The sequence below is a fragment of the Diprion similis genome, chromosome 12 (assembly GCF_021155765.1).
Source record: "Diprion similis isolate iyDipSimi1 chromosome 12, iyDipSimi1.1, whole genome shotgun sequence".
NCBI classification, from domain to species: domain Eukaryota; kingdom Metazoa; phylum Arthropoda; class Insecta; order Hymenoptera; family Diprionidae; genus Diprion; species Diprion similis.
Window position 1 is genome coordinate 17,694,437 of NC_060116.1, and position 8,479 is coordinate 17,702,915.

Genomic DNA, 8,479 nt, shown 5'->3' on the forward strand with positions numbered 1-8,479 from the left:
AGAAATCGATTGATCGCAGTCCCAATGCGCTGCGAGCAACACCTGTAAAGTTACAGCCGAAAAACTGCAGATTTTCATCGCCATTTCTCTGCTGCTGGTCCTACGCTGTTTTTCATGTGTTTTCTGAGTTCCTGGGCGTCGAATTAGTCCAGGAAGAGTCATCATAATCGATTCCCAGACAAAAGATTTTTGGGCCAAAAAAAATCCAAGGCTAACCCCTTTGCATTTTTGGTGAAAATTTCAACGACTTTGAAAGGTGCTGCAATTGATTCTTTAGAACACTATTTCGACGTAATTTTGCGAGAGAAACCGATTGATCGCAGTCCCAATCCGCTGCGAGCAACACCTGTAAAGTTACAGCCGAAAAACTGCAGATTTTCATCGCCATTTCTCTGCTGCTGGTCCTACGCTGTTTTTCATGTGTTTTCTGAGTTCCTGGGCGTCGAATTAGTCTAGAAAGCGTTATAATAATCGATTCCCAGACAAAAGATTTTTCGGCCAAAAAAAATCCAAGGCTAACCCCTTTGCATTTTTGGTGAAAATTTCGACGACTTCGAAAAATGCTGCAATTGATTCTTTAGAACACTATTCCGACGTAATTTTGCGAGAGAAACCGATTGATCGCCGTCCCAATGCGCTGCGAGCAACACCTGTAAAGTTACAGCCAGAAAACTGCAGATTTTCATCGCTATTTCTCTGCTGCTGGTCGTACGCTGTTTTTCATGTGTTTTCTGAGTTTCTGGGCGTCGAATTAGTCTAGAAAGCGTCATAATAATTGATTCCCAGACAAAAGATTCTTCGGCCAAAAAAAATCCAAGGCTAACCCCTTTGCATTTTTGGTGAAAATTTCAACGACTTTGAAAGATGCTGCAATTGATTCTTTAGAACACTATTCCGACGTAATTTTGCGAGAGAAACCGATTGATCGCAGTCCCAATGCGCTGCGAGCAACACCTGTAAAGTTACAGCCAGAAAACTGCAGATTTTCATCGCCATTTCTCTGCTGCTGGTCGTACGCTGTTTTTCATGTGTTTTCTGAGTTCCTGGGCGTCGAATTAGTCTAGAAAGCGTCATAATAATCGATTCCCAGACAAAAGATTTTTCGGCCGAAAAAAATCCAAGGCTAACCCCTTTGCATTTTTGGTGAAAATTTCGACGACTTTGAAAAATGCTGCAATTGATTCTTCAGAACACTATTCCGACGTAATTTTGCGAGAGAAATCGATTGATCGCAGTCCCAATGCGCTGCGAGCAACACCTGTAAAGTTACAGCCGAAAAACTGCAGATTTTCATCGCCATTTCTCTGCTGCTGGTCCTACGCTGTTTTTCATGTGTTCTCTGAGTTCCTCGGCGTCGAATTAGTCTAGGAAGAGTCATAATAATCGATTCCCAGACAAAAGATTTTTGGGCCAAAAAAAATCCAAGGCTAACCCCTTTGCATTTTTGGTGAAAATTTCAACGACTTTGAAAGGTGCTGCAATTGATTCTTTAGAACACTATTCCGACGTAATTTTGCGAGAGAAACCGATTGATCGCAGTCCCAATCCGCTGCGAGCAACACCTGTAAAGTTACAGCCGAAAAACTGCAGATTTTCATCGCCATTTCTCTGCTGCTGGTCCTACGCTGTTTTTCATGTGTTTTCTGAGTTCCTGGGCGTCGAATTAGTCCAGGAAGAGTCATCATAATCGATTCCCAGACAAAAGATTTTTGGGCCAAAAAAAATCCAAGGCTAACCCCTTTGCATTTTTGGTGAAAATTTCAACGACTTTGAAAGGTGCTGCAATTGATTCTTTAGAACACTATTTCGACGTAATTTTGCGAGAGAAACCGATTGATCGCAGTCCCAATCCGCTGCGAGCAACACCTGTAAAGTTACAGCCGAAAAACTGCAGATTTTCATCGCCATTTCTCTGCTGCTGGTCCTACGCTGTTTTTCATGTGTTTTCTGAGTTCCTGGGCGTCGAATTAGTCTAGAAAGCGTCATAATAATCGATTCCCAGACAAAAGATTTTTCGGCCAAAAAAAATCCAAGGCTAACCCCTTTGCATTTTTGGTGAAAATTTCGACGACTTTGGAAAATGCTGCAATTAATTCTTCAGAACACTATTCCGACGTAATTTTGCGAGAGAAATCGATTGATCGCAGTCCCAATGCGCTGCGAGCAACACCTGTAAAGTTACAGCCGAAAAACTGCAGATTTTCATCGCCATTTCTCTGCTGCTGGTCCTACGCTGTTTTTCATGTGTTTTCTGAGTTCCTGGGCGTCGAATTAGTCCAGGAAGAGTCATCATAATCGATTCCCAGACAAAAGATTTTTGGGCCAAAAAAAATCCAAGGCTAACCCCTTTGCATTTTTGGTGAAAATTTCAACGACTTTGAAAGGTGCTGCAATTGATTCTTTAGAACACTATTTCGACGTAATTTTGCGAGAGAAACCGATTGATCGCAGTCCCAATCCGCTGCGAGCAACACCTGTAAAGTTACAGCCGAAAAACTGCAGATTTTCATCGCCATTTCTCTGCTGCTGGTCCTACGCTGTTTTTCATGTGTTTTCTGAGTTCCTGGGCGTCGAATTAGTCTAGAAAGCGTTATAATAATCGATTCCCAGACAAAAGATTTTTCGGCCAAAAAAAATCCAAGGCTAACCCCTTTGCATTTTTGGTGAAAATTTCGACGACTTCGAAAAATGCTGCAATTGATTCTTTAGAACACTATTCCGACGTAATTTTGCGAGAGAAACCGATTGATCGCCGTCCCAATGCGCTGCGAGCAACACCTGTAAAGTTACAGCCAGAAAACTGCAGATTTTCATCGCTATTTCTCTGCTGCTGGTCGTACGCTGTTTTTCATGTGTTTTCTGAGTTTCTGGGCGTCGAATTAGTCTAGAAAGCGTCATAATAATTGATTCCCAGACAAAAGATTCTTCGGCCAAAAAAAATCCAAGGCTAACCCCTTTGCATTTTTGGTGAAAATTTCAACGACTTTGAAAGATGCTGCAATTGATTCTTTAGAACACTATTCCGACGTAATTTTGCGAGAGAAACCGATTGATCGCAGTCCCAATGCGCTGCGAGCAACACCTGTAAAGTTACAGCCAGAAAACTGCAGATTTTCATCGCCATTTCTCTGCTGCTGGTCGTACGCTGTTTTTCATGTGTTTTCTGAGTTCCTGGGCGTCGAATTAGTCTAGAAAGCGTCATAATAATCGATTCCCAGACAAAAGATTTTTCGGCCGAAAAAAATCCAAGGCTAACCCCTTTGCATTTTTGGTGAAAATTTCGACGACTTTGAAAAATGCTGCAATTGATTCTTCAGAACACTATTCCGACGTAATTTTGCGAGAGAAATCGATTGATCGCAGTCCCAATGCGCTGCGAGCAACACCTGTAAAGTTACAGCCGAAAAACTGCAGATTTTCATCGCCATTTCTCTGCTGCTGGTCCTACGCTGTTTTTCATGTGTTCTCTGAGTTCCTCGGCGTCGAATTAGTCTAGGAAGAGTCATAATAATCGATTCCCAGACAAAAGATTTTTGGGCCAAAAAAAATCCAAGGCTAACCCCTTTGCATTTTTGGTGAAAATTTCAACGACTTTGAAAGGTGCTGCAATTGATTCTTTAGAACACTATTCCGACGTAATTTTGCGAGAGAAACCGATTGATCGCAGTCCCAATCCGCTGCGAGCAACACCTGTAAAGTTACAGCCGAAAAACTGCAGATTTTCATCGCCATTTCTCTGCTGCTGGTCCTACGCTGTTTTTCATGTGTTTTCTGAGTTCCTGGGCGTCGAATTAGTCTAGAAAGCGTCATAATAATCGATTCCCAGGCAAAAGATTTTTCGGCCAAAAAAAATCCAAGGCTAACCCCTTTGCATTTTTGGTGAAAATTTCGACGACTTTGAAAAATGCTGCAATTAATTCTTCAGAACACTATTTCGACGTAATTTTGCGAGAGAAATCGATTGATCGCAGTCCCAATGCGCTGCGAGCAACACCTGTAAAGTTACAGCCGAAAAACTGCAGATTTTCATCGCCATTTCTCTGCTGCTGGTCCTACGCTGTTTTTCATGTGTTTTCTGAGTTCCTGGGCGTCGAATTAGTCTAGGAAGAGTCATAATAATCGATTCCCAGACAAAAGATTTTTGGGCCAAAAAAAATCCAAGGCTAACCCCTTTGCATTTTTGGTGAAAATTTCAACGACTTTGAAAGGTGCTGCAATTGATTCTTTATAACACTATTCTGACGTCATTTTGCGAGAGAAACCGATTGATCGCAGTCCCAATGCGCTGCGAGCAACACCTGTAAAGTTACAGCCAGAAAACTGGAGATTTTTATCGCCATTTCTTTGCTGCTGGTCGTACGCTGTTTTTCATGTGTTTTCTGAGTTCCTGGGCGTCGAATTCGTCCAGAAAGAGTCTTAATAATCGATTCCCAGACAAAAGATCTTTCGGCCAAAAAAAATCCAAGGCTAACCCCTTTGCATTTTTGGTGAAAATTTCGACGACTTGGAAAAGTACTGCAATTAATTTTTTAGAACACTATTCCGACGTAATTTTGCGAGAGAAATCGATTGATCGCAGTCCCAATGCGCTGCGAGCAACACCTGTAAAGTTACAGCCGAAAAACTGCAGATTTTTATCGCCATTTCTCTGCTGATGGTCCTACGCCCTTTTGCATGTGTTTTTTGAGTTCCTGGTGGTCGAATTACTCTAGAAAGGGTCATACTGAAAGATTCCGGGACGAAAAGTTTTCGGCGCGGAAAATCAAGAAAAAAACTAAGGCTAACCCCTTCGGATTTTTGGCGAAAACTTCAGCGATTCTGGAAAGTGTTGAAATCAATTCTTTCAGGCACTATTCCGAAGTAATTTTGCGAGAGAAATCGATTAAGCGCAGTCCCAATACGCTGCGAGCGGCGCCTGCAAAGTTACAGCCGAAAAACTAGAAATTTTTGTCGTCATTTCTCTGCTGCTGGTCCTACGCCCTTTTGCGTGTGTTTTTTGAGTTTCTTGTGGTCGAATTACTCTAGAAAGGGTCATACTGAAAGATTCTGGGACCAAAAGTGTTCGGCGCGGAAAATCAAGAAAAAAACTAAGGCTAACCCCTTTGGATTTTTGGCGAAAATTTCAGCGATTCTGGAAAGTGCTACAATTAATTCTTTCAGGCACTATTTCGACGTATATTTGCGAGAGAAATCGATCAAGCGAAGTCCCAATACGCTGCGAGCAGCGCCTGCAAAGTTACAGCCGGAAGATAGAAAATTTTCGTCTTTATTTCTCTGCCGTCGGTCCCACGCTCTTTTGTATGTGTTTTTTGAGTTCCTGGTGGTCGAATTACTCTAGCAAGGGTCACACTGATCGATTCCGAGACGACAACTTTGCGGCTCCGAAAATCAAGAAAGAAACTAAGGCTAACCCCTTTGGATTTTTGGCGAAAATTTCAGCGATTCTGGAAAGTGTTGAAATCAATTCGTTCAGGCACTCTTTCGAAGTAAGTTTGCGAGAGAAATCGATTAAGCGCCGTCCCAATACGCTGCGAGCGGCGCCTGCAAAGTTACAGCTGCAAAACGGGAAATTTTCGTCGCCATTTTTCTGCCGTTGGTCCTACGCTCTCTTGCATGTGTTTTTTGAGTTTCTGGTGGTCGAATTACTCTAGAAAGGGTAATACTAATCGATTCCGACACGAAAAATTTTTTGCCAAAAAAAAAAAAGTATATTCACCAAGTCAAAGTGAGTAAAAAGCGAAAATTTCCACAATATCCAATAAAGCTGGAATCAATACATTGATGCACCACATTCACGTCATTTTGCGAAAGAATCCGATTGCATGCCGTCCGCATATGCCGCGAGCGACGGATTAAGAGTTACAGCCAAAAATCCGGTGGTCCACGGGAATTATATACGACTTAATTTTCTTGATACGTACTGTACTAATCCAAGGATTAATAGAATGAAATGGGAGCCCAGCCGATATACACATCGCATGTGCGCGTGTCTGAGATGCTGGGCCCCACTGAGAGAGTTTGCGACGTTTTCGTGATGCGACGTTTGCTCCAAGGTAACTGGTGGGGAGCGTCCAATTGCTGGAAAATCGCTTTCCCTCTCGAACTTTAACGGCCCTACCGACAGCGGACACTGTACATCCCTTTTTGAAAATACCCGTAAGTGATTCTGTAAGAGAGAAGACATGTTCATAACGGGATTCTTTCATCTCTGCTCAATCTGACCCTTTTTGCGAAGGATTAACGTATGAAGGCACTCCGTTTACAAACGATCGTATGTACATACATACTTGAAAAACAATAAATCAATGCTAACGAGTCCCCGCGCTTGCCCTAGCCCAATTTAGAACACTGCATGCGTGTATACGCTATTAAATACGCTAGATCTACATACAAATACCTATTGTATATTTTCGTCGCAAATAGTCTGTTCTTCACTTATACCCAAGTTTAATTGGGAACGGTTTTTTGTTTTTCAATTTTTAAATGAAGCATCATCATTGACAGAAGTGATTACAAAAATGCGTGTTCTTTTATTGAAGTTATTAAGTACATAAAAATAGTAAGTTATATAAATATTTAATATTAAACATTATCGTGTCGGCAAGATATAAGGCTCATGAACACGGGATCAATTGTTCTTTAAGGGGCTGCCCTAGCCGATTCTAACGTAGTCGTACATATCTTCAGATATCAAAGTCCACATATTTTAAACGCAAAAAGGGCTCAACAGTCCCATCCTACACACAATTCTGAAGAAAAAGACTCCAATACATTTTCATTTGATGCAACAATAAAGAGATGGTACGAAAATTACGAAATCGCAATAGTAAACTCGTAGTTTTCGTGCCATTTCTTCATTGTTGCATCGAATAAAAATGTGTTGGAGTCTTTTTGTTCAGAATTGTATATAGAATGGGGCTGTGAAGCCCTTTTTTGCGTTTAAAATACGTGGACTTTGATGTCTAAAGATATGTAAGACAACGTTAAAATCGACCAAGGCAGCCCTTTAACTAGCACAAGAAGAGCACGGTCTATCACAATTCCTAGTCCAATAGAAGGCAGATTTTATGCAGGCTTTGCACAAAATCAGTCACTCTCGATTGCAATTACTGACTTCTTAAGCTCTGTAAAGAATTATTGATCACGCATGCAGATTAATAAGATGAAAAAAATATCCTAATATGTACATAGAATGTTGCCTTTTCCATTTCTCTAGCGTCCCTCAGGAAAAGCCCGGGTCACAGACGAAATAAAACTGTATTTAGAAAAAATACTTTCATTATATATAAAATATTCCATACTTTGCATATTTCAACATCATCGAGTTATAATAAAAATATTATTTTAGTAATCATTTAAAATCTATATTTACAATTTTCACTGGAGGCTTAACTATATTATTTAAAATGCTTTTAATACACTGGAACACATTTTTTCTTACGCACAACCATATGCTCACTTCTATACTATAAATTAAATATCATCAAATATCAATAGAGAAAACAGAACCAAGTTATATTTTTCTATCGTTAAGGCACTATTACGGCATAGTATGCATATCAATGCTAGGAAGAAAGAACTACGTAGTATATTATAATAATAATAGTAATAATAGTTATTATAGTAATAATAATAGTAATAATAGTAATAATAAGAATAATAGTGATTATGATAAAGATAAAGATGATGATGAGGATGATGATGATGATGATGATGATGACGATGATGATGATGATGATAATGATAATAATAATAATTCATGAACAATGAGGTAAGCACTATTGATTTCAACTTTTTTCTGTTGGCCTTATTAAAAATAGGCGTATCAAGAAAAATTAATTGAATCCAAGCCACTTCCGATAATTTCAATTGCGCTCTGGACACGGTGCGGAGTCGCGTTCAGTTCATCTCAAATTCAGTCTCGTGTCAAATAAAAACTTTTGTTTTTTCTTGTGTGTGTGTGTGTGGATGTATTGCATTGGATACTTGAAAATATAGACTAATACGTAATATAGATCAATACCTGTAGTCTCAGGAATAAAGTAGAGACCCAAGGATCACGTATTCAATTAGAGAAGAGAGAATATGCCTCTGTAGTTTTCATTACTCAGCACTTGAATTTTTCTTAGTTTAACACAAAACTTATACGAAATGATTTTGAGAAGTGTTAGTGATATAATCGTTAAAAGAGCGAGAAGGTAGCAGGGCGTTAACCCAGTACGAACAATAAGAACAGGAGATTCAGTTGACATCCTCTATTTCGCTATTGCCGCGGGACACATATATTATAGGTTTAACTTGCCCTTGGGCGAGAATAAGACCATTCTTGAGATATCTTTTTTTGCGTGAACTCAAGTCGCTTATCCCACTAAACCAGCGCTGGATTTACCTTTAGTGCCGCTCTGGGGCACCATAACAAATGCCGCCCCATCATCCATATCCTACACAAAATGGATAAGGGTTCAAAATACCTTTTAAC